Raw genomic sequence first — 25,762 nt, 5'->3', positions numbered from 1 at the left:
CATAATAAAACAATTCTCACGACGTTTCGGCTACAACGCAAGCAGCCGTCTTCAGGTGAAGAATGAGACACTACCAAACTAGGAGCTTATATATAAGCTGCATTGGGGGTTGAAGAGCGCCTTAACAAAAAGAATGTGCATGTGAAGAGGGATTTAGCATATTCATGGAAAATGCGTAGGCGTTGGGCGTCCTGCGGCACCATCCAGGCGAAGAAATGAAGAGCAGAGCCCGAATCACATTACATACATACGAGCACAGTTCACATGCCCGTACACTATTACACATATGTAGAGAAGTTCCCAGGACGCACTCGGAGACGAATGTGAGGTTTAAGGGCTGTCGCCGAGGGTTTATTAAAGTTATTGACATACACCAGGTGTACCAACTTCCCAGGGGTGAGGGGTCCCGGGCTCGGTCCCACTGGTCCCCCCGACACAGTCGGCTGCCCCGTGCTGCCTCCTCTGCGCCGGCCGTGGGCTCAGACTACACGGCCGGCCGAGGAGCGCAGCCACCTCCAGCCCTGGCGCTGCGCTCTGTTCTATCCCGACTCCCTTGCCCCTGGCTCCCCGTTCCACCTGACTCCGAGCCCCGACTTCTGCACAGACCCCATGTTGTTGCTGCTTAATATGACCAGACTCCAGGCACCGGTTCCTCGCACGTGGCGGATCCTTGAGGCACCCCGGGCCTCTGGGGCTCGGAAACTGTGGGCGCCACAACACATTTCCTTTTGGCGTACGGTTTCCCTTGCCGAGAGCCCCACCACGTTGGACACACCAGACTTGGGCTGTACAGGACATGGGGATGAGCTGTCTGGGTGTGGACGGACATAACTACATGCGTACACACTGCGGCCATTTCACCTCTATGACTTCTACCTGTCGCCGCCGTGGGCGGAGCAACTTGGTGGACGTACCCGGTGTCACCTGTGGGCAACACAACCTGTCTACGACCGCCCATGGAAGCACGTGTTCCCGCCGCCCCGTGTTCTTTTCATTAGCGGCTTGCTAATCGTTTCACAACCTTCTGGTCCCGAAACCCGAAGTATACGGGGGATCACCTGTACTCTATAACATGTAAACTGATAACACTATGAACAATAACACTAAACATTAAACGACTTTAATTTTTTTTTTATAATAGATTCCACCATAAACGGAGTTACGGTATGAGAATGTCATTAGAAGCATTTTAATCGCTCATATGTTTGTAAAGTATACGTTCAATCGAATCGGGGGACGGATATGCGAACTGTGGGGGTTTGCAGGGTTAGAATCGCATTAAAATTATTCTAGTAACAATATGTTCATATGCGCATTTTACTGTGCTTGAATATATGTTATGTGCGAATGCGAATCGTTAGTCATAAATGCGAGGCAGGGTTTAAAATGTGCATGTTTAATCCAGTGTTAACGTTAATCCAGTGTTAGCATTATATTTAAGGACAATATTGTTAATATCAATTCGTCTGGACATGGCACGTGCCTTGTTCGTCTCGATCAACGAAAATTAGTACAATGTCGGTCATAAAGGTGTGCGAGTTCATTCATAAGCAGTGTTCGCTGATCCCCGATGACACAGACCTACACACAAAGTACTCTTTATTAAATTAATTATCAGCTCAGACATCATCATCTCAATCATTTTCAAAGACGTGTGGGGTCCCGCGAGAGCAGGGCCTGGCAACAAATATCTGAGCAGCGGAAGCAGCAGAATCAGAAGTAGCTGCGTCGCCCTCGAAATGTGATGTTGCTGCTGCTGCATTTGCTTCTGCGTCGATCAAGATTGACGCTCTTGATCAACTCTGACATTGTAAATTCTCACATGTTAAACTCTAACATAGTGAAATATAATATTATAACATATGAACTACAACCTATCCATTGTTACGCTTTAAAATACGATTAACTGTTATAGTGCAGAACCACATAATTGGAGGTGTGGGATTATTATCGCATACTAATCATTAGACTCGCACTGAGCTAATTAGAATCACACTGTGGTTGTACGTATGGTAAGTTAATATGACAACCGGGGGTAGGATATGCAGGATTAGAATCGAATTACAATTATTCGAATCCCACTCGTATTAGAATCACACTTTCCACTGTTGGATGAATGTGTCGTATCAATGGAATCGAATAGCCATATAAGTATATACAGTATACGCAAATAAAGAATATAACAATCACACATTGTAACATAGATACAAGAAACATTATTTAAAAAACGTATTTACAAATATATATTCCACTTTTTTAAAGCTCAGAATGTCGTCGTTCATGTGGGGAGATGGAGCGCAGTGGATCGTATCGTCGAAGCTGCTGTTCGGAATCCGTGTGATAACCCAGTCACATCGCCGAACTCCAGTGACAGCAACTTACCCAAGCTACATCTCCCCAACAAGGCAGCCTTACCGATGCTGTGTATTATGTTTATGGGATAACAGAGGTGTGTATTTTCCCATGCGCCTTGCCCAAAAAGACTGATTGTCCGCTTAACAGCGTAGACTGTAAACCACCATTGGTGATAGTGTGGTTTGAGAGCAGCTATTAAAGTCGCTTTGGCAAACGAGGTGGTGGCTGGCCAAACCATGCCTCGCTGTTTGTCTCCGGAGTGATGACGGATACAAACCAGACCAAGCGGAGACCATGTACCAGATCGGATTTTGGTTACTGATGTTAGAGTGATTGTATTGCAAGTGTGGTCACTACGCGTCTGTACGTGCTCACTCCCGAAGCTCGGCGGTTTTTGGCAACGCCACGGGGCTGCATTCACTTTAAATCGAGGACAATGGAGGGCATGGGGAGCGTGTTTTTCCATTTATTCAAAATAAGCGCATAATTACACACTGAGATGCACCTACATATGCATGCATGAAGCACAAAGGGCACATTACCCTTCGGTATGTTAATAGACATGCGGATTGTACCTTCCAAAATTAACAATCGAATGCAAATATCCTGAAAGACAAAGGATTGGATCCTAGGGGGAGGGGGGTTATAAGGCGGCTCAGAAGCAGAGCTCAATGCCATTTCGAGAGGGAACTTGATGAGGTTGGACGCTTGACTCGTCGCTCTGCTGATCGCCCTTCAAGCGCGAGACAACGCAGCCTGGCGAGCACAATTGCTGTGTCGACAGTTAGGCGACTTTGCGTCAGTAGAGTCCGTGGCGACATCTTCAGACGGGTTTCAGACACCGATATATACCGTGAATCTCCAAGTAAGTGTCTATTTTCGGGGATAAACTCTTAAACGTTTTCGTCGTCAAATTAGCGGGATTTTTTTGCGTCTCGGTTAGAGTGTCGTTCTTGCTTTAGCAGTTAACAAAATCCAAAACTCAACGCTAAACATCCTTGCGGCCGATAGCGTACTTTTGACTCAATAACACCGCTGCTGTTACTACGCTCACATGGAGCAGAGACGCTCTCCACAGCCCCACGCACACGGAGGCAAGAAGTCCTTCAATTGCTTTGTGTGTGGTAAGTCGTTTTCACGGCCATCACATCTTCAGATTCACCAGAGAACACACACGGGCGATAAGCCATTCCTGTGCCCTTTGTGTGGGAAGACATTTGCACACTCGTCAACTCTTCAAAACCATCAGAGAACACACACGGGTGATAAGACGTTCTTGTGCCCTGTGTGTGGGAAGACATTTGCACACTCATCAACTCTTAAAACTCACCAGAGAACACACACCGGTGAGAAGCCGTTCTTGTGCCCTGTGTGTGGGAAGACATTTGCACAATCATCAAATCTTCAAGCTCATGAGAAAACACACACGGGCGAGAAGCCATTCCTGTGCTCTGTGTGTGGGAAGACATTTTCACACCCATCAAATCTTCAAGCTCATGAGAAAACACACACGGGCCAGAAGCCATTCCCGTGCTCTGTGTGTGGGAAGGCATTTGCACGGTCATCCACCATGAACAAGCATCAGAAGGTCCACAATGATAGGAAACTGAAATCAAAAGCTGAAATTCAAGGTGCTCCAATGAGTCCTGAAGATAATTCCACCTTCGATCCCATGCAGTTGGATCCCGAGAGATGGCTGGATGTAATGGAGTGGCTCGAGAGCCGTATCGAGTACTTTTGTGTGTAATTTTGACCATTTTAGTTTTACAGTTTTTGTGAGAGTTTAATGGCGTGCACAGTGGTGGTTTGTAATGTTATCGGATTACTTGCCGAAGTGGTGTGATGAGCACTGGTTGTGAGACTGTTCAATTGTAGTCGTTAAGTGTTCCTGTTGAGCTAAAGTTGGAATGCGTCTGTAGTTAGATCTTTACTCAACATTTTAAACGGTTTTTTTTCAAGTATATCGTTGGATATATGGCCTTGACTTCAACATAGACGCACAGTTAACAAATGTGGTGAACTAATAAGGAAATGCTTTGGTATTCCTGGAACGGAAATGGTTTGCATCCTACTGGAAATGTGTGAACATAGGACATAATACATATTTCCTTCGAGTTTTGACGTAAAAATGATTGCAGATTAATAAAAAGTATTTTTAACAAATGTTTGTCCGGTCTTTATTTTATAATGTTCCTAGCAAAAATATGAGAGAATTTCAGGTGGAGGATCTCCGTCACACAAGTGTGCCCTTAACCGGCAGCAACTTGGCTGTCTACCCGATTAACACGTGTTCCTTGAGGGGAAAGGTCCCCGTAGTTAATAGTTCATCAACGTACCAGTCGATAATCCCTAAGTATGTCGGGGATAAACTGTACTCTATATCATGTAAACTGTAATACTATTATCGATAACACTAAACATTAAACGATTATAAACTAGTGTTTAATTTATAACCATTTAAACGGAGGTAAGGTATTATAATATCATTAGAAGCATTAGAATCACAGTGTGATCGTATAAGAATCACGCACAAACCCATTCTTAACTCATGAGATTATGAATCTTTACAATTTTATAACAATCACAAATTGTAACAAAGCGAAATTCCCACAAGCAAAACACCACGCTCACGTGACGAATTCTTAAACAAATTGCTACACTCAAGTGACAACACACGCACGTTAGTAGCGGTTGGAAGACAACACCTAGCACCTTCAACTATACACATTATACAGCGAACTCGTAAATGGGGCGGTATATGACAGCCTTCGCTGCTGTCGACGGGGCCAAGAAGCGAGTGTTTAACGCCATTGTTTCAGAATCCGTGTCATCACCCGGTCACAGCGCCTTAGCCAAACTGCATCTCCCCAACAAGACAGCCTTCCCTATGCTGTGTATTTTAGCAATATATTTACGGACGCACTTGAAGATAACAATTCGTCTAGAAAAGGCAGGCGACTTGTTGGCTGTTAGAAGAAGACAAACCCTAGCACCTTCAACTACACACATTGTACAGCCCCAAAGAACCAACTCGTAAATGTGGCGGTATTTGACAGCCTTCGAACTTCTTACTTTCGTTCTCGATTAATTAAGACATTCTTGGCAAGTACTATCGCTTTCGCTCGTAATTTGCCTCCTAATTATTGGCCTCAATTTTCGAGAACCAACAAAATAAATGCGAAGTCCTCAATTTTTCCAAGCTGCACAATTCACGGTTGCAGACTGCTTTGAACAGCCAAATGTTATCACAGTAAACAATTCGGACCACAGCAGGACACTCAATCTCGAGCATCTGCGAAGCAACGATATGAGAGGACTAAGACCTGCACGTTTTTTCGAGTGTTGACGTTATTTTAGCAATATAGTTAAGTACATGTATATGATAAGAATTCGTAGACATGGCAGGTGTCTTGTTCTCCTTAATCAACCAAAATTATACCAAATTACGTCGTAAATATGTGAGCTAATTCTTCGGTGGTATTCGCTAAACACCGATGGCAATAACCTACACTAAGTTATGTTTAAACAAATCTCAGCTCAGATAGGATCATCTCAATTATTTCCATAAACGTGTTGGGTCCCACGAGAGCAGAGTCGGCGTGCAAACAGCCGGGCGGCAGTTGGAGCAGAAGCAGAAGTCGCTTCTTTGCCATCGAACGGTTTCGTAGCTGCTGTAGTTGCTTCTGTTACTGTTATATACGCAGCATGTTGATGTCCCGTGATGGGATAGCGCCTTTGATGAAAAACTCTGATCCAACAAGTCACCTTCCTTGCCTAGACGCATTCTAAACACAACACTGTACTTAAATATATTGCTAAAATAACGTCTACACCCTATTCAACATGAAGCCATGAGCAACCCACAGCACGCGCAGAGGGAGGAGACCACGAGGGAGACGGCCTCAACTTGAAGAGAAAGTTGACAAACTCACGGATGCCATCACCCAGCTGCTACAACGCCTGTCGGATGAGACGCTGCGTCCCGCGGCACCAACCAGGCGAGTAAAGGAAGAGCTGAGCCCGAATCGGAGGCCGCCACACGAACATCAGCAGCAGTCGATAGCGTGATTCTAATAGGACCACGTTGTTATTATAATAATTTTAATGCGATCAAAACCGCGCACCTCCCAGGTTGCATTTACGACTCCCGATTCGCATCTACATATAACATACATTCTAGCTCAGTGTAATTCTAATACGACCATAGTGTTATTCTAATCATTTTAATCCGATCCTAATCCCCCAGTTCGCATATCCGACCCCCCGTTCGCATGTCCAACGGACATACATATTACATACATACATACGACCATATTATGTACGTATGTAATATGCATACATATGTGCAAGTGTGATTCTATTACGATCACATTGCGATTATAATACTTCTAATGATATTCAAATATTGATTTGAAGCTTTCGTGACTGCAGAAATTAATACTCGTTGGTTCTTTCGGTAAAGTCACGTAGGTAGAAATAAAACAAAGTAAATCACGTTTCGGACGAAACACAAGCGCACGTCTTCAGGTAAAAATCGCGATATCCGCGATGTCTGCTGCGAGCAGCACGATGTCTGCTGCAGACATCGTTTCGGGCGCTTGTGTTGCGTCCGAAACGTCGTTATTTATTTTTTTATTTATTCCTACGTGACTTTACAGAAAGAACCAAAGAGTATAGATATTCTAATACTGTCCCTCCGTTTACGGTCTTATAAATTACATAAAAAAACTATTTATATTCGTTTAATGTTGAATGTTATCTTTAAAGCGTTACAGTTTACATGTTTTAGAGTACAAGTGATCTCCAGTATACTTCGGAATTAGCGAAAGGAACGTTGCTAAACTATTTATAACGGGGACCTTTCCCCTCTAGGAACACATGTTGATGGTGGAGACAGCCAAGACGTTGCCGGTTAAGGTCAGACTTGTGTTGCTGCAGTTGCTGCTGCTGCTGCAGTTGCTGCTGCTGCAGTTCCTGTTGCAGTTGCTGCTGCTGCAGTTGCTGCTGCTGCAGTTGCTGCAGTTGCTGCTGCATTTCCTGTTACAGTTGCTCCTGCAGTTGCTGCTGCAGTTGCAGCAGCTGCAGTTGCTGCTGTTGCAGTTGATGCTGCTGCAGTTGCTGCTGCTGCTGCAGTTGCTGCTGCTGCAGTTGATGCTGCTGCAGTTGCTGCTGTTGCTGCTGCTGCAGTTGCTGCTGCTGCAGTTGCTGCTGCTGCAGTTGCTGCTGCTGTAGTTGTTGCTGCTGCAGTTGCTGCTGCAGTTGCTACTGCAGTTGCTGCTGCTGCTGCAGTTGTTGCTGCTGCAGTTGCTGCTGATTATGCAGTTGCTTCTGCTGCTGCTGTTGCTGCTGCAGTTGCTGCTGTTGCTTCTGCTGCTGCTGTTGTTGCTGCTTAATATGCTTCAGTTCCAGTGGTGTTCCGTGATGGGATAACAAACTTTGATCAAATACTTTTATCAAACGAGTCATTACAATCGTAACGATTCATAATTTCACGGGCTAATATTGGGTTTGTGCGATTATTTAACATATTCATACTGAATATTGTTATTTGATTACATTGAGATGGAACATTCATCCCGCAGTGGACAGCTTGATCCTAATACCACCAAAGTGTCATTCAAGTAATTTTAATCCCATCCTGATCCTGCACCTTCCGTTTCACATATCACACCCTTGGTTCGCACGTCCATATTACATACATACATGTTACATACATGCATGTACCATGTTACATACATACATACATGTTACATGCATACATGTTACATGCACATATACTTACTACAAACAGATATGTTCCATACATACATGTTACATACTTACGACCGTAGTGTGATTCGAATAATTCGAATGCGATTCGAAAATCACACTTCAAGGTAGGTTGTTCTAATCTATAACACTAGTTAATAATGTTATTGTATAGCCTTATAATGTATAGCTCATATGTTATATTGTTAGAGTTCACATACTAGTTTACAGTAATTTGTAGATTCTTCAAATGTATATGTGAATTTTTTTAAGTTACCACTGTTGAAGTTCATAATGTTAAAGTTCACAGTGTGAGAATTTACAATGTGAGAGTATATCCAAGACGACGATCGATAGCGTTGGTCTGGTAGGTTGGTGTCACGGGACACCAACATGCTGCCGATATAACAGTAACAGAAGCAACTACAGCAGCTATGAAACCATTCGATGGCAAAGCAGCGACTTCTTCTTCAATCTGAGAGTTTGTGGCCGTGCCCTGTTCTCGTGGGACCCGACACGGATTTGGAAATAATTGCTATGATCATGTCTGAGCTGAGATGAGCGACTAATGTTTACTTTGTTTAATCATAACTGTGCGTAGGTTAGTGCCATCGGTGCTGAGTGAATACTACTCATGAATGAACTCATTCTTCTTTCGGATAGAAATTTGAAATCGTTTTGGTAGAACAATTCGCTTTCCTTTTCGAGACGAATTGTTATCTTCAAGTGCGCCCGTAAATATACTGCTAAAATACACAGCATAGGGAAGGCTGCCTTGTTCGGGAGATGTAGTTTGGCTAAGTCGCTGTGGCCGGGTGATGACACGGATTCTGAAACAATGGAGTTAAACACTCGCTGCTTGGCCCCGTCGACAGCAGCGAAGACTGTCATATACCGCCCCATTTACGAGTTGGCTGTACAATGTGTATAGTTGAAGGTGTTAAGTGTTGTCTTCTTCTAACAGCTACTAACATGCGTGTGTTGTCTGTTTTTAGGATTTGTCCATTGATGTTTTTTTTATTGCGGCGTTTTTTTGTTAAGTTCTGTCACTTGAGTGTAGCAGTTTGTTTAAGAATTCGTCACGTGAGCGTGGTGTTTTACTTGTGGGAATTTCGCTTTGTCACAATTTGTGATTGTTATAATAATTGTAATGATTCATAATCTCATGAGTTAAGAATGGGTTTGTGCGTGATTCTTATACGACCACACTGTGATTCTAATGCTTCTAATGATAGTATATACCTTACCTCCGTTTAAATGGTTATAAATTAAAACACTAGTTTATAATCGTTTAATGTTCAGTGTTATCGTTCATAGGATTACAGTTTACATGTCATAGAGTACAGTTTTTCCCCGACATACTTCGGAATTAGAGACTGGTACGTTGATGAACGATTAACTACGGGGACCTTTCCCCTCAATGAACACCTGTTAATCGTGTAGACAGCTAAGATGCTGCGGGTTAAGGGCACACTTGTGTGATGGAGATCCTCCACCTGAAATTCTCTGAACATGTTTTTGCTAGGAACATTATACAATAAAGAACTGACAAACATTTGTTAAAATACGTTTTTATTCATCTGCAACAATTTTACGTCAAAACTCGAAGGCAATGTTTATTACGTCCTATGTTCAAACAGTTACAGTACAATGCAAATCATATCCGTTCCAGGAATACCAAAGCGTTAAAGTATCATTCCCCATGATGTCCTTATTAGTTCACCACATTTGTTCACTGTGCGTCTATGTTGAAGTCAAGGCAATATATCCAACGAACGCGTCATCAATGTACATCCTAAAGTCGACTATTATCAACCAAAAAAAGCTTAATACTTGAAAAAAACGTTTACAACCACTGCTCATCACACCACTTCACCAAGTAATCCGACAACATCAAAACTCACCACGTGCACGTCAAGAAACTCTCAAACGAACTGTAAAACTAAAGAGTCAGAATTACACACAAAAGTACTCAAGACAGCTTAATAGGTATAACCGCATGCAACATTATATTTCAGTCACCGCTAGCTCTCGGGTTGATCCTCGAGCCACTCCATTACATCCAGCCATCTCTCGGGATCCAACTGCATGGGATCGAAGGTGGAATTATCTACAGGAATCATTGCAGCACCTTGAATTACACCTTTTGATTTCAACTTCCTATCATCGTGGACCTTCTGATGCCTCTTCCGTTTTGATGACTGTGCAAATGCCTTCCCACACACAGGGCACAGAAATGGCTTCTCGTCCGTGTGTGTTCTCTGATGGTTTTGAAGAGTTGACAAGTGTGCAAATGTCTTCCCACACACAGAACACAGCAATAGCTTCTCGTCCGTGTGTCTCTGTTGACTCTGAAGATGTGATGACTTAGCAAATGTCTTCCCACACACAGGGCACAGGAATGGCTTCTCACCCGTGTTTGTTTTCTTATGATCTTGAAGAGTTGATGACCGTGCAAATGTCTTCCCACACACAGAGCACATGAACGGCTTCTCGCCCGTGTGTGTTCTCTGATGACTCTGAAGATGTGATGGCCGTGAAAAGGACTTCTCACACACAGAGCAATTGAATGGCTTCTTGCCTCCGTGTGCGTGGGGCTGTGGAGAGCGTCTCTGCTCCATGTGAGCGTAGTAACAGCAGCGCTGTTATCGAGTCAAAAGTACGCTATCGGCCGCAAGGATGTTTAGCGTTGAGTTTTAGATTTTGTTAACTGCTAAAACAAGAACGACACTCGCGTCTAACCGAGACGCAAAAAAATCCCGCTAATTTAACGACGAAAACGTTTAAGAGTTCATCCGCGAAATTAGACACTTACTTGGAGAGTCACGGTATATCGATGTCTGTAACCCGTCTGAAGATGTCGCCACGAACTCTCCCGACGCAAAGTCGCCTAACTGTCGACACAGCAATTGTGCTCGCCAGGCTGCGTTGTCTCGTGGTTGAAGGGCGATCAGCAGAGCTACGAGTCGAGCGTCCAACCTCATCAAGTTCCCTCTCGAAATGGCATTGAGCTCTGCTTCTGAGCCGCCTTATAACTCCCCCCCTAGGATCAAATCCTTTGTCTTTCAGGATATTTGCATTCGATTGTTAATTTTGGAAGGTACAATCCGCATGTCTATTAACATACCGAAGAGGTAATGTGCCCATTGTGCTTCATGCATGAATATGTAAGTGCATCTCAGTGTGTAATTGTGCGCTTATTTTGAATGAATGGAAAAACTTTGTCCTCGATTTAAAGTGAATGCAGAGAAATTAGCATGTAACTTTAGAAAAGGAAGAGAGCGGCCTTCTCGACGACGGGAGTGAAACCCAATAGGTAATATTCTTTTACAGCGTTACAATGGATAGATTGTAGTTCATAGGTTATAATATTATGTTTCACTATGATAGAGCTTAAGATGTGAGAGTATACAATATCAGAGTTGATCAAATGCGACGATCAAGGGCGTCAATCGGGTGAGTTTGAATCAGAGGCTTTAATCAAAGGCGTCATCCCATCACGGAACACCACCTCCCTGCGATTATTACAGCAACAGAAGCAACTACAGCAGCAACAACAGCAGCAACATCACATTTCGAGGGCAACGCAGCTACTTCCGATTCTGCTGCCCAGCTGTTTGTAGTCGGGACCTGCTCTCGCAGGACCCCACACGTCTTTGGAAATGATTGCGGTGATCATGTCTGAGCTGAGAATTAAGTCACTCAAGATTACTTTTTTAACCATAACTTTAGGTAGGTTAGTGTCATCGGGGCTCTGTGAATACTACTCATGAATGAAATCACACTCCTGTATGACCGACATTGTACTAATTTTGGTTGATCGAGTAGAACAAGGCACATAACATGTCCAGACGAATTCTTATCAACAACAGTGTCCTTAAATATGATGCTAAAATAAATGTTAACACTGGATTAAACGTGCACCTCTTAACCACTCCCTCGCATTTACGACTAACAATTTGCATTTGCGCATAACATACATTCAAGTACAGTAATTTGCTAAAACGACCAAATTGTCATTCTAAAATTTGAATGCCATTCTTACCCTCGACCCCCACAGTTCACATATCCGACCGTCGGTTCGATTGAACGGACAATTAACAAACATGTGTAGAGTTCCATTATAATACTTCTAATGAAATTAAAATACCGTACCTCCGTTTATGGTGGTATAAATTATAAAACCAGTTGGTAGCTTTTTTTGTCGTTTAATGTTTAGTGTTATTGTTTATAGTGTTATCAATTTACGTGTTTTTAAGTACAGGTGATTCCCGGTATACTTCGGTATTCTGGACCTGAACGTTGCACCGTCTCTCTGGGGATCCGTGTGGTGTGTGTAGCGAGTATCACGGGGTGGACTGGTAGTGTGGTGATAGTGGTCACGGTCGGCACCGATGCACGACCACCGCCACCACCCCTACTGGGCGGTGGACCTGCCACCACAAAGCAGCACGCGGCGGAGGAGTGAGGCGATCGCTCTCGCCACGCGAGCGAGACCCTCTCGCTTCCTCTTCTTTCCGTGCATCTCCACCTGCACCTCTTCCGTCTTCTCCTCCGTCTCATCCTCCTCCATCCCCTCTTCTTCATCCCCCACCACCATCTTCTCCTCTACCTCCTCCTCCTCTTCCTGCGCCACCTCCATCTTCTCCATCTTCTTCTCCTCCGCTAGCACCATCTCTTCCTCCTTCATCTCCTCCTCAACTTCCGGCACCACCATCTCCACCACCGTCTTCTCTTCCTCCTCCACCACCATCGTTTCCCCTTTGTCCGTCGTCTCCATGTCCTCCACCACGACCATCTGTTCATCCTTTGTTGTCTCCTTGTCCTCCATCTCCGTATTGTCTTTCTCCTCTCCCTCCGTGTTCTCCTCCATTGTCACCATCACAATCTCGTCCTCCTTTGCCTTCTCTTCCTCCGTCTCTACTTCATCCTCCAACTCCTTCACCTCTTCCTTCGTCTTCTTCTCCACAACCTCTGTCTTCACTTCAAAGGCCTGGACGAGTGAGGAGGAGGGCTGAGCTGGCTCAGATCTGTGAAGAGACAACACGACACCGTTCTAGATTTGAAGCTTTCGTGACTGCAATGATTCATATTCTTAGGTTTTTTCGGTAAAGTCACGTAGGTAAAAAAACATTAAAAAGTAAAATAAAATAACGTAAAAAATAAAAATCACGACGTTTCGGAGGCAACACAAGCTTCCGTCTTCAGGTGGAACCGTCACAGCCACGACAGCTGTATCAGGTAAATGAGAGATTTCAAAAGCTACCACTTCGTTTATATAATGGTTGGAGAAGGTGGTGGGGCAAGGGCCGCATACTTTTATTAATATGGTAAGGTGAGGCTTAAGACTAAGAATAGACTGCACATCAAAGGCTGAGCCTTTGTTATGGAGAGGTGCGGTTTGTGACTCAACCTGTAACAGGGAGACCACCACTAGACATGGTAAAACTGATGGTTGTCTGTCAAACACGACACCGTTCCACCTTGCTGCTACGGCAGACATCGCCATCTCCCCATCGTCCGTGGGTGGAATGTGTGGCGGATTAATTCGAGCTGAATAGAAACAGCAATAACGACATGGCCAGTGAGTGTGCTTAGTATTGGTGCTGTCATTCTCATGGCGCCAGGCTATCCTTGAGATAGGTGCAGCTGTGTCTCACACAGACTGCTGTAGTTTCACAGTAGTGGGTGGCGTTGCTGTGCAAATTTAGCTGAATAATTTGAAGTGACATTTTTTTGGTTCTTTCGGTAAAGTCATGTAGGTATAAAATAAAATAAATTAAATCACAACGTTTCGATTGTAACACAAGCAATCATCAGGTGGGAAAACCACAGCAAGAAACGTTCTTGCAATAACGACATGGCCATCGAAACGTCGTGATTTAATTTAATTTATTTTATTTCATACCTACACATCCACGATTTAAAAAAAGTGTCCGTCAGTGATTTGTGGTCGAGAGAGCCACCTCCCTTGACGTCGAAGGCATCTCAGAGTGCATTGCATGCGATGAGCCTCTCGCATCTCTCATCTCATCGCGTTTTAAATTGGACACCCCTCTCAGTGGTAGCTGTCGCTGTGCATTACAAGGTGACTTGGCAGCTGGCCTGGAAACAGGCGATAGACAGCGAAAATCTCACGGTGGATGGAGGGTTACATGGTGAAGATATACCCACTTCGTTATGTGGTCTAACCCAGAAACCAGTTATGAAAAATAAGTCTGTCCACAGTATAGCGGAATGTACACGTGGAGTTTGCAGTGTCTGTGAATATTGAGAGCGCGACAGGGCTTGAGCACCTGTGCGTCACAGCAACATTGACCTGGGTTTGATTTCCACGTTTGGCCACATTCTCCGTGTGGATTGTGCAGCCACCTGTTCTGGGAATGTTCTGCAGCTTTCTCCCTGTTACTAAACCCACACAAGCAATGCAAATTGTTCAATTTGGATCGCAAACAGTAGCAACTTTCTTGAAAAATGCGAGCAAACTTGGCAGGATCCTCCTGAAAAAAAGTCTTGAGACCGTGTAAGGCTGATGCTGCGTGAGAAGCATGGCAATAAATAACAAAAATAAACACACAGGGCGCACACGCGGAGTGGTTTACCGTGGCTCAGCGACTCCGGAGTTTGCTTTATCTTCTTGGAAGCCCTCTTCTTCAAAGCTCGGAGCTATTGGGCCCCACACAGGATTGGAGGACGTGGCGGCGGCGATGGCGGCGGTGGTGGAGGTGGTGTCAGTGGTAGTGGTGCTGCTGCTGGTGGTAGCGGTCTGGAGCCATTGTCGCTCGATCTTGGCGAGGCGCTGCTCTTCCTCGAGGCGCTTTTGCTCCACAAGACGCTTCTCCTCCATCAAGTGCTCCTCCTCCTCTTGACGCTTCACCTCAACGAGGCGCTTCTCCTGAATGAGACGTTTCTCCTCGAGGAGCTTCACCTTGCGAAAGCGCCTCTCCTCAAGTCGCTTATTTTTCTTCTCGAGACGCTTCAGCTCTATGAGACGCTTCACCTCAAAGAGGCGATTCTCCTCCATGAGGTGCTTCTCTTCCTCGACCCGCTGCACCTCAATGAGGTGCTGCTCCTCGACAAGGCGCTTCTCTTCTTCCACCTGCTTCTCCTCCATGAGGCGCTTCTCTTCCTCGACCCGCTTCACATCTATGAGGCGCTTCTCTTCCTCCAGATGCTTCTCCTTGAGACGCTTCACCTCGCGAAGGCGCTTCTCCTCCATGAAGCGCGTTTCTTCAAGGAGGCGCTTTTCCATGACCCGTTTCACGTCTTTGAGGATATTATTTCGAAGGCACTTCTGCTCCGTTTGGTGCTTCACCTTGGCGAGGCGCTTCACCTCATTGGGGCGCTTCTCTTCCATTGTGCATTTCTCCTTCGCAAGGCGCTTGTCCTCCTGGAAACGCTTCACTCCGCTGACGTTCTTCACCTCCCCAATGCTCCTCTGTTCACGCGAAGATAAGCACATGATCATTCAGACATGCGCACTCAGGACAAAATCTATTCTCGCAGGCACACAAACATAGACGGGCACATAGACAAACAAAAATGCATACTGGCACATCTATGTAAGGATGCAAACATGCACATTAACTCATGGCATGACGTGATTATGGAGAGATGGAGTGATGGTGTTGGGAGATGGTGTTGTGATACGGAGAGGTGAAATTGTGGAATGTTCTGGAGAGACGGTGCCTTGTGATGGTATTGGCGCTTTATGAGGCTCTATGCTATTGTATTGATTCTCGAATTGAATCTTTCGTGACTGCAAGCATTCATACTCACGTATGCGACTTTACCGAAAAAACCTAAGAAAGAGTCACGTACGTGACTTTACCGAAAAAACTAAGAGTATATTATATCGAGTTGGTGGTGATGTAAAGATATTGTGTGGTGATGTGAGGTGTAGTGATGTTTTGGTGCAATGGTGTGGGAGTGTGGAGAGAATGTGGTGTTTGACTCCCATAGACCCCATACACACCTTTGGGGAACGATTTTCATAGCTTTGGCCTGGGAAAGGGTCCACTTCATCCATAATGTCTCCCCACGTGGTCGACTGGCGCCATGACTCCCGGGCTACGGAAAACAAAATTAATTCAAAGGACGAGTAATGTATTAGAGAACGAAGCACGTGGAGATTCACACAACTAATTCTGAGATTCTTGTAATTACCTCTTAACACAAAACATGACCTGCTGTTGAGAAACATTAGTCACATGGCAGTAAAACATTACAAGTCAAATTTTTGTAAGCATGTTGAGATCAATTTCATAAAGTTGAGACCCCAATTTAAACCAATATGGCTGAAACGCAGTTCTAAATCCATGCTGTCTGCCACCCTTGACTGTTTACCTCTTCCCATCACCACCAAGCCACGTCCACTAAAAATAATTAATCAGGGAGCTGCCTCCTCTGCAAAAAAGCCACGTGATGCAGGTAACTGGGACTTACCATCATAGTCCTCCAAGATGTCAGCCCACTTGCGTTGTCTATCCATGTTGTTGGGAAGGAGTAGTTTCTGTTTGATGTTGGAGGGCCTGGGGAGGTTGTAAAAACGCTCAGATTTAGCAACCTTTTGAATCACTCATCCTCTCAATTATTACATATTTGACCACTCGCTGTACCAATCAAATCACTTTCGTGCCGTTTGTTTTACAAGTCCACTCACTCGCTTGTTTGCCCACTCACGCGTGCGTCAGATCACTCACTCATGCACCCACGCGAACATGTTTATTCCAACTGCCCATTGCATTAAACATAATCGCCAGATATAACCGTGATGTTTAACCTCTAATCCAGACAAGCATGTTGATGCACAGCCCATTTGTATTAATCAACTGCTTGATAAAGGCCCCCCTATGTCTTGTAGGTCATTGGGGTCAAATGACAATACTTAAATTATTTGTTATAACCCGAGAATGACGTCGTAGGTCACTTGATGTCAGAGATACCACCCATGTGGCTGTGACATCACAGATAAGAGACGTCTATGGCAGCAGCTCGGGTCTGAACTAAAAGGGAGACTCCTCCCCCGTGTTGGATAGCATTCAATACATGTAATGCAGGGCACAATTATGCAGGCAATCAGAACACAATCATTATAGACATGTTAATCATATTATATGAGATTTAAACAGGTTAGTTATGAACGTTTTAAATGTTAACTTGCTTTGGGTCTAAACAATGACAGTAACAGCAACATATCAGAGCATGCCAAGTAAACTAATAGTCATAATTTGGTTACAGAAAATCCCAATATCAACATATTCAAAAATAATGAAGCTTTAGTTTGTAGTCAAAACGTGCAATAAAAATAAACAACACACATCGTCAACAGGGACGCTCACCTCGTTGAGGATTCGCTCTGCAAAGGCTTCTTCTGCTGCTCACTCGTGCGCATTCCTCTCGACTGCGGGTGGAGGCGTGGCTATGACGTAACAGAGGTGACGTCACTACAGCGAGGCTCCGCCCCCACGCGCTTGGCGGGCGCACCACGTGGTGCAGTGCGGGTGGGGTGCGTCACCGGAAACAGCAGAGCCCTCTGTTCGACATTAAACATTTGCCCCCTCGCTTTGTGCTGTCTTTGATGTCGCTGTTACTGCGGCGAGGACTGAAGCGATGCCTGGCCATCAGGCCTGGCATATACCTAGGCCTCAGGCTTCACATTTGTTCGTAGTTATTTTTTGTTTAATTGTAATTATTAACTTGCATTTCATTAATTACATTTCAAGCGTATAAACACCATCCCATTGGTTTATTTACTTTCAAATTCAGGTTTTTATTAGAGTTTTTGATCTGTAGTTATATTTAAGTGAGTGAGGTGGTTGTACTAAGTGTGAATTTGAGTTCCATGTAAATTGTTATTGTGTAAAGGATTTGTCTGTGTGCACCTATCCTGGCAGTGGTAATATGGGCTTTTTATTATTAAGTTGTTAATGAGATTGTTTATTTGTGTGTGTCTGTTATCTATGTCTGTGTCAGGTTACATATCTATGTAGCTGTGTGTGTTTGTTAATTTATGATGGGTGGTGATTATGATGTTTCTTGATAATGGATGGTGGTGATGATAATGATGGGTGGTGATTATGAAGGGTGGTAATGATGATGGGTGGTGATGATAATGTGTAGTGATTATGATGGGTGGTAGTGGTGATCATTGGTGGTGGTAATGATTGGGGAGGTTATGATGATGGGTGGTGATGATGATGGGTTGTTGTGATTATGGATGATTGGTGGTGGTTATGATGAATGTTGGTTGTGATGGTTGGGTGGTGGTGGTGACGATGGTTGGTGATGGTGAGTTGATAGTGATAATGATGATTGGTGATGATAATGGGTGTTGATACTGATGATTTGTGTTGATGATTATGGGTGGTGATGAGTAAATAAGCCACCACCCGACGCATAACAGCAACAGAAGTAACTAAAGCAGCACCAATAACAGCAGCGACAACAGCAGCAGCAACACATTTTGAGGGCGACGCAACTACTTCTGATTCTGCTGTTTCTGCTGCTGCTCAACTATTTGTAGCCAGGCCCTGCTCTCGCGGGACCAACCCACACGTCTTCGGAAATTATTGCGATGATCATGTCTAACCGTGTGTAGGTTAGTATCTGGGGGCTCAGCGAATACTACTCATGAAATAACTCGTACTCCTTTATGACCGACTTTGTACTTATTTTGGTTGATCGAGACGAACACTGGATTAAACATGCACCTCTTAACCCCTGCCTGAGCAGATTGCGATTTTAATACTTGTAATGAGATTCCAATACCGTATCCATAAATCTCCTAAATATGAACATGTGTCATTAAACCCGCCACCACCCACACACCCAATTAGTAAGGTTTGTCACGTGAACAGGACATGCTTATTCGTTACTAGTCCAGCACAATGGTGTGTTGGAGAGCCAAGCCACAACATTTACAATCTGAGTACGACGTTTCGTCAGTAATTACAACAATCTTCATTAGGCTACGGCCAGTTTTTGTGGAGAAGTGCTCCTGTTTCGTTCCGTAAATAGAGAGGTAGATGTGATGACAATACGTGTGTGCTCTTCTTGCGCGAAGTGGGGGAGGGGGTGTTAATGAATACATATAAATGGATATGGGTACCCATTGCAGTTTGGGTTATTTATATGGTAATCAACGTACATTAGGCATGCGAATTAAGTGAACCCATTGACCTTGTACTTCCTGTCGATTGTGTGTACTAAAATAGCCTGCCAACGGTAATCCCAATTGAAGAATAGTGACCAGAATAGACATGCTTTAGTAACAAATTGTCATGTTCTGTTTAAGTGACAATCCTTACTATTTTCATGTGGCGGGTTTAACAAAATATATTTTTTACTTACTCAATTTAACCAGAAACCTGTTCGAGTGAACATATACTATACATATTTATGAGCAGAGTGCTATTCAATACTTCTAATGAGATTTAAATAAAGTACCTCCTTTTATGGTGTAATAAATTATTAAACCAGTTTATAGTAGTTTAATGTTTAGTGCTATCGTTTATAATGTTACAGTTGACATGTTATAGAGTACAGGTGATCTCCAGTATACTTCGGGATTAGGGACCAGAATGCTGCGAAACGATTTATAACGGGGCCATTCGCCTCTAGGAACATGTTAATGGGGAGACAGCCAAGATACTGCTCGTTAAGGGCAGACTTGTGTGACGGTGATTAGCGAATACTACTGAAGAATTAGCTCACACTCATTTATGATAGAATGTGTCATAATTTTGTTTGATTACGGAGAACAAGACACCTGCTATGTTGACGAATTCTTAGTACATATAGTGTACTTACCTATTATGCTAAAATATCGTTAACACTAGAATAAACTTGAAGTTCTTAGCCATCTCATCACGTTGCTTCAATTATGCTCTAGGTTGAGTGTCCTGATGTGGTCTGAAGCATTTACTGTGATTAAATTGAAGCATTCAAAGCGGTCCACAACCCTCAATTGTGCAGCTTGGAATAATGGAGGAATTCGAAATAACTTTTTTTTTTAACCTGAGGCCATAATTAGGAGGTACATCACAAGCGAAAGCGATAGTATTTTCCAATAATATCTTCATTAATCGAGAACGAAAGTAGGAAGTTCAAATGGTGTCATATACCTCCTAATATTCGAGTTGGATCTTTGGGGCTGTATAATGTGTAAAGTTGAAGGTGCTAGGTGTTGTCTTCTTCTAACAGCTACTAACGTGCGTGTTGTCTGTTTTTAGGATTTGTCCATTGTTGTTGAACTTGTCGTGTGCATTTCTTGTTGAGTTCTGTCACTTTAGTGTTGCAGTTTGTTAAAGAATTCGCCACGTGAGCGTGATGTTTTGCTTAGTGGGAATTTCGCTTTGTTACAATTTGTGATTGTTATAATAATTGTAACGATTCATAAGCTCATGAGCTTATAATGTGTTTGTGCGTTTATTTATTAATAGAAAACTGTCTATTGCTCTTCGATACCATTGAGATGGAACATTCATCCAGCAGTGAAAATCGTGATTCTATAACGACCGTAGTGTAATTGTAATTATTTTAATCCGATTCTTGCACGTAGACTATACATACATATGAGCAAAGTGCTATTCTAATAAGACCACACTGATTCTACTGCTTATAATGAGATTCTAATACCTTACCTCCGTTTATATGGTTCTAAATTAAAACACTAGTTTATAATCGTTTCATATTTAGTGTTATCGTTTATAGTATTACAGTTGACATGTTATAGAGTACAGTTTATCCCCGACATACTTCGGGATTAGGGACTGGTACGTTGATGAACGATTAACCACGGGGACCTTTCCCCTCAAGGAACACGTGTTTAATCGGGTAGACAGCCAAGATGCTGCCGGTTAAGGGCACACTTGTGTGACGGAGATCCTCCACCTGAAACTCGCTTAACATGTTTTTGCTAGGAACATTATAAAATAAAGACCGTACAAACATTTGTTAAAAATACATTTTTATTCATCTGCAATCATTTTTACGTCAAAACTCGAAGGGAATATGTATTATGTTCTATGTTCACACATTTCCAGTACAATGCAAACTATTTCCGTTCTAGGAATACCAAAACGTTAAAGTATCATTCCCCATGATTTCCTTATTAGTTCACCACATTTGTTCACTGTGAGTCCATGTTGAAGTCAAGGCCATATATCCAACGAACGCGTCATCAATGTACATCCTGAAATCGACTATCTAAAGTCGATTATTACCAACCAAAAAAACTTTATACTTGAAAAAAAAACCTTTTAAAATGTTGAGTAAAGATCTAACTACAGACGCATTCCAACTTTAGCTCAACAGGAACACTTAACGACTACAATTGAACCCTCTCACAACCAGTGATCATCACACCACTTCGGCAAGTAATCCGATAACATTACAAACCACCACTGTGCACGTCATTAAACTCTCAAAAACTGTAAAACTAAAATGGTCAAAATTAAACACAAAAGTACTCGATACGGATTAAAAGGTATAACCACATGACATAATATTTTTTCAGTCACTCCGAGCTCTCTGGTTGACTCTCGAGCCACTCCATTACATCCAGCCATCTCTCGGGATCCAACTGCATGGGGTCGAAGGTGGAAACTTCTTCAGGACTCATTGCAGCACCTTGAATTTCAGCTTTTGATTTCAGTTTCCTATCATTGTGGACCTTCTGATGCCTGTTAAGAGTTGATGACCGTGCAAATGACTTCCCACACACAGAGCACAGGAATGGCTTCTCGCCCGTGTGTGTTTTCTGGTGACGCTGAAGAGTTGATGCCTGTGCAAATGTCTTCCCACACACAGGGCACAGGAATGGCTTCTCGCCTGTGTGTGTTCTCTGATGAGTTTGAAGAGTTGATGAGTCTGCAAATGTCTTCCCACACACAGGGCACAGGAATGGCTTCTCGCCGGTGTGTGTTCTCTGGTGAGTTTGAAGATTTGATGCCTGTGCAAATGTTTTCCCACATACAGAACACAGGAATTGCTTCTCACCCGTGTGTGTTCTCTGGTGTCTCTTGAGATTTGATTGCCGTGAAAATTCCTTCCCACACACAGAGCAATTGGATGGCTTCTTGCCTCCGTGTACGTGGGTCTGTGGAGAGCGTCTCTGCTCCATGTGAGCGCAGCGCTGTTATCGAGTCAAAAGTACGCTATCGGCCGCAAGGATGTTTAGCGTTGAGTTTTGGATTTTGTTAACAGCTAAAACAAGAACGACACTCGCGTCTAACCGAGACGCAAAAAAATCCCGCTAATTTGACGACGAACACGTTTAAGAGTTTATCCGCGAAAATAGACACTTACTTGGAGATTCACGGTATATCGATGTCTGGAACCAGTCTGAAGATGTCGCCACGAACTCTCCCGACGCAAAGTCGCCTAACTGTCGACACAGCAATTGTGCTCGCCAGGCTGCGTTGTCTCGCGGTTGAAGGGCGATCAGCAGAGCGACGAGTCGAGCGTCCAACCTCATCAAGTTCCCTCTCGAAATGGCATTGAGCTCTGCTTCTGAGCCGCCTTATAACTCCTCGCCTAGGATCAAATCCTTTGTCTTTCAGGATATTTGCATTCGATTGTTAATTTTGGAAGGTACAATCCGCATGTAGATTAACATACCGAAGGGTAATGTGCCCATTGTGCTTCATGCATGAATATGTAAGTGCACCTCAGTGTGTAATTGTGCGCTTATTTTGAATAAATGGAAAAACTTTATCCTCGATTTAAAGTGAATGCAGAGAAATTAGCATGTAACTTTAGAAAAGGAAGAGAGCGGCCTTCTCGACGAGGGAGTGAAACCCAATAGGTAATATTCTTTTACAGCGTTACAATGGATAGGTTGTAGTTCATAGGTTATAATATTATGTTTCACTATGATAGAGCTTAACATGTGAGAGTCTACAATATCAGAGTTGATCAAATGCGACGATCAAGGGCGTCAATCGGGTGAGTTTGAACAGAGGCTTTAATCAAAGGCGTCATCCCATCACGGAACACCACTTCCCTGCGTTTATCACAGCAACAGAAGCAACTACAGCAGCAACAACAGCAGCAGCGACAACTTACCATATGTACAACCACAGTGTGATGCTAATTAGCTCAGTGCGATTCTAATGATTAGTATGCGATTATAATCCCACACCTCCAATTATGTGGTTCTGCACTATAACAGTTAATCGTATTTTCCAGCGTAACAATGGATAGGTTGTAGTTCATAGGTGATAATATTATATTTCACTATGTTAGAGTTTAACATGTGAGAGTTTACAATGTCAGAGTTGATCAAGAGCGTCAATCTTGATCCACGCAGAAACAAATACAGCAGCAGCAACATCACATGTCGAGGGCGACGCAGCTACTTCTGATTCTGCTGCTTCCGCTGCTCAGATATTTGTTGCCAGGCCCTGCTCTCGCGGGACCCCACACGTCTTTGTAAATGATTGAGATGATGATGTCTGAGCTGATAGTTAATTTAATAATGAGTACTTTGGTTGTAGGTCTGTGTCATCGGCGATCAGCGAATACTGCTTATGAATGAACTCGCACTCCTTTATGACCGACATTGAACTAATTTGGTTGATCGAGACGAACAAGGCACGTGCCATGTCCAGACGAATTGATATTAACAATATTGTCCTTAAATATAATGCTAACACTGGATTAACGTTAACACTGGATTAGACATGCACATTTTAAACCCAGCCTATAGCATTTATGACTAACGATTCGCATTTGCACATAACATACATTCAAGCACAGTAAAATGCGCATACGAACATATTGTTACTAGAATAATTTTAATGCGATTCTAACCCTGCAAACCCCCACAGTTCGCATATCCGTCCCCCGATTCGATTGAACGTATACTTTACAAACATATGAGCGATTAAAATGCTTCTAATGACATTCTCATACCGTAACTCCGTTTATGGTGGAATCTATTATAAAAAAAAAATTAAAGTCGTTTAATGTTTAGTGTTATTGTTCATAGTGTTATCAGTTTACATGTTATAGAGTACAGGTGATCCCCCGTATACTTCGGGTTTTGGGACCAGAACGTTGTGAAACGATTTACAACGAGGAACTTTCCCTGCCAGAGCGCAAGCCGCTAATGAAAAGAACACGGGGCGGCGGGAACACGTGTTTCCATGGGCGGTCGTAGACAGGTTGTGTTGCCCACAGGTGACACCGGGTACGTCCACCAAGTTGCTCCGCCCACGGCGGCGACAGGTAGAAGTCATAGAGGTGAAATGGCCGCAGTGTGTACGCATGTAGTTATGTCCGTCCCCACCCAGACAGCTCATCCCCATGTCCTGTACAGCCCAAGTCTGGTGTGTCCAACGCGGTGGGGCTCTCGGCAACGGAAACCGTACTCCAAATGAAATGTGTTGTGGCGCCCACAGTTTTCGAGCCCCTGAGGCCCGGGGTGCCTCAAGGATCCGCCACGTGCGAGGAACCGGTGCCTGGAGCCTGGTCAAATTCTCCAAAAGAAGCCAGGGACCTGCCTAATCCTTCAAGGCTGTGGTGCGAACCCTTGATGCCCCGACATGCACAAGATTCTACCATGGGCGCGGGACGGGCGTCGAGAACCAGGTCAAAATGCGCAAGGTTGCACTCGTAGGCTCCACACAAAATATCAATGCTGTATATTGCTATTCGGTGCCATTGCGATGTAACATTCTCCCAGTAGTGGGCAGCTTGATTCTAATACGACCATGGTGCGATTTTAATAATTTTGATGCGATTCTAAATCTGGCACCACCCAAGCCGCATTTACGACTCCCGATGTGCATCTACATATAACATACATTCTAGCTCAGTGTTATTCTAATACTACCAAAGTGATATTCTAATCATTTTAATCCGATCATAATCCTGCACCCCCCAATTCGCATATTCGACCACCGGTTCGCATGTCCAAAGGCCATAGATACATATTACATACGTACATACGAGCACAGTTCGCTTGCACGTACACTATACATACATATGCGCAGAGTGTGATTCTAATACAATCACATTGTAATTCTAATTCTTGAAATGAGATTATAATACCGTACCTCTGTTTTTGGTGTTATAAATGATGAAACTAGTTTATAGTATTTTAATGTTTCGTGTTATCGTTTATAGTGTTACAGTTCACATGTCTTAGCGTACAGGATTCCCTGTATACTTGATGATTAGGGACCGTAACGTTGTGAATCGATAAATAATGGGGCCCTTTCCCCTCCAGGAACACATGTTAATGGGGAGACAGCCAAGATGCTGCCGGTTAAGGGCAGATGTGTGACGAAGATCCTCCACCTGAAACTCGCTTAAAACACGTTGTTGAAATGAATACATAAACGGACACACATTTGTTTAAAAAAATCGTTTTTATTCATCTGCAATCATTTTAAGTCAAAACTCGAACCGAATGTATTATGTCCTATGTTCACACATTTCCAGTACCATGCAAACCATTTCCGTTCCAGGAATACCAACGCGTTAAAGTATCATTCCCCATTATTTCCTTATTAGTTCACCACATTTGTTCACTGTGCGTCTATGTTGAAGTCAAGGCCATATATCCAACGAACGCGTCATCAATGTACATCCTGAAATCAGCTATCTAAAATCGATTAATACCAATCAAAAAAAGCCATACACATGAAAA

General features: G+C 43.6%; 1 protein-coding gene and 1 pseudogene across 7 annotated transcripts in view; one reads left to right on the top strand and one right to left on the bottom strand.

The window, feature by feature from the left end:
- Positions 1 to 25,762, top strand: part of LOC133361284 (zinc finger protein 239-like) — an 807,570-nt gene that overhangs the window by 224,933 nt on the left and 556,875 nt on the right. The window lies entirely within an intron of this gene.
- The window catches only part of LOC133361346 (zinc finger protein 208-like), a 129,804-nt pseudogene that overhangs the window by 100,865 nt on the left and 3,177 nt on the right, over positions 1 to 25,762 (bottom strand).

Source organism: Lethenteron reissneri, chromosome 72, assembly GCF_015708825.2.
Source record: "Lethenteron reissneri isolate LAM-NWPU_2019-01 chromosome 72, ASM1570882v1, whole genome shotgun sequence".
Taxonomy (NCBI): domain Eukaryota; kingdom Metazoa; phylum Chordata; class Hyperoartia; order Petromyzontiformes; family Petromyzontidae; genus Lethenteron; species Lethenteron reissneri.
Note: the sequence above shows the minus strand (reverse complement) of the source record. Positions and strands in the feature narration are given on the sequence as shown.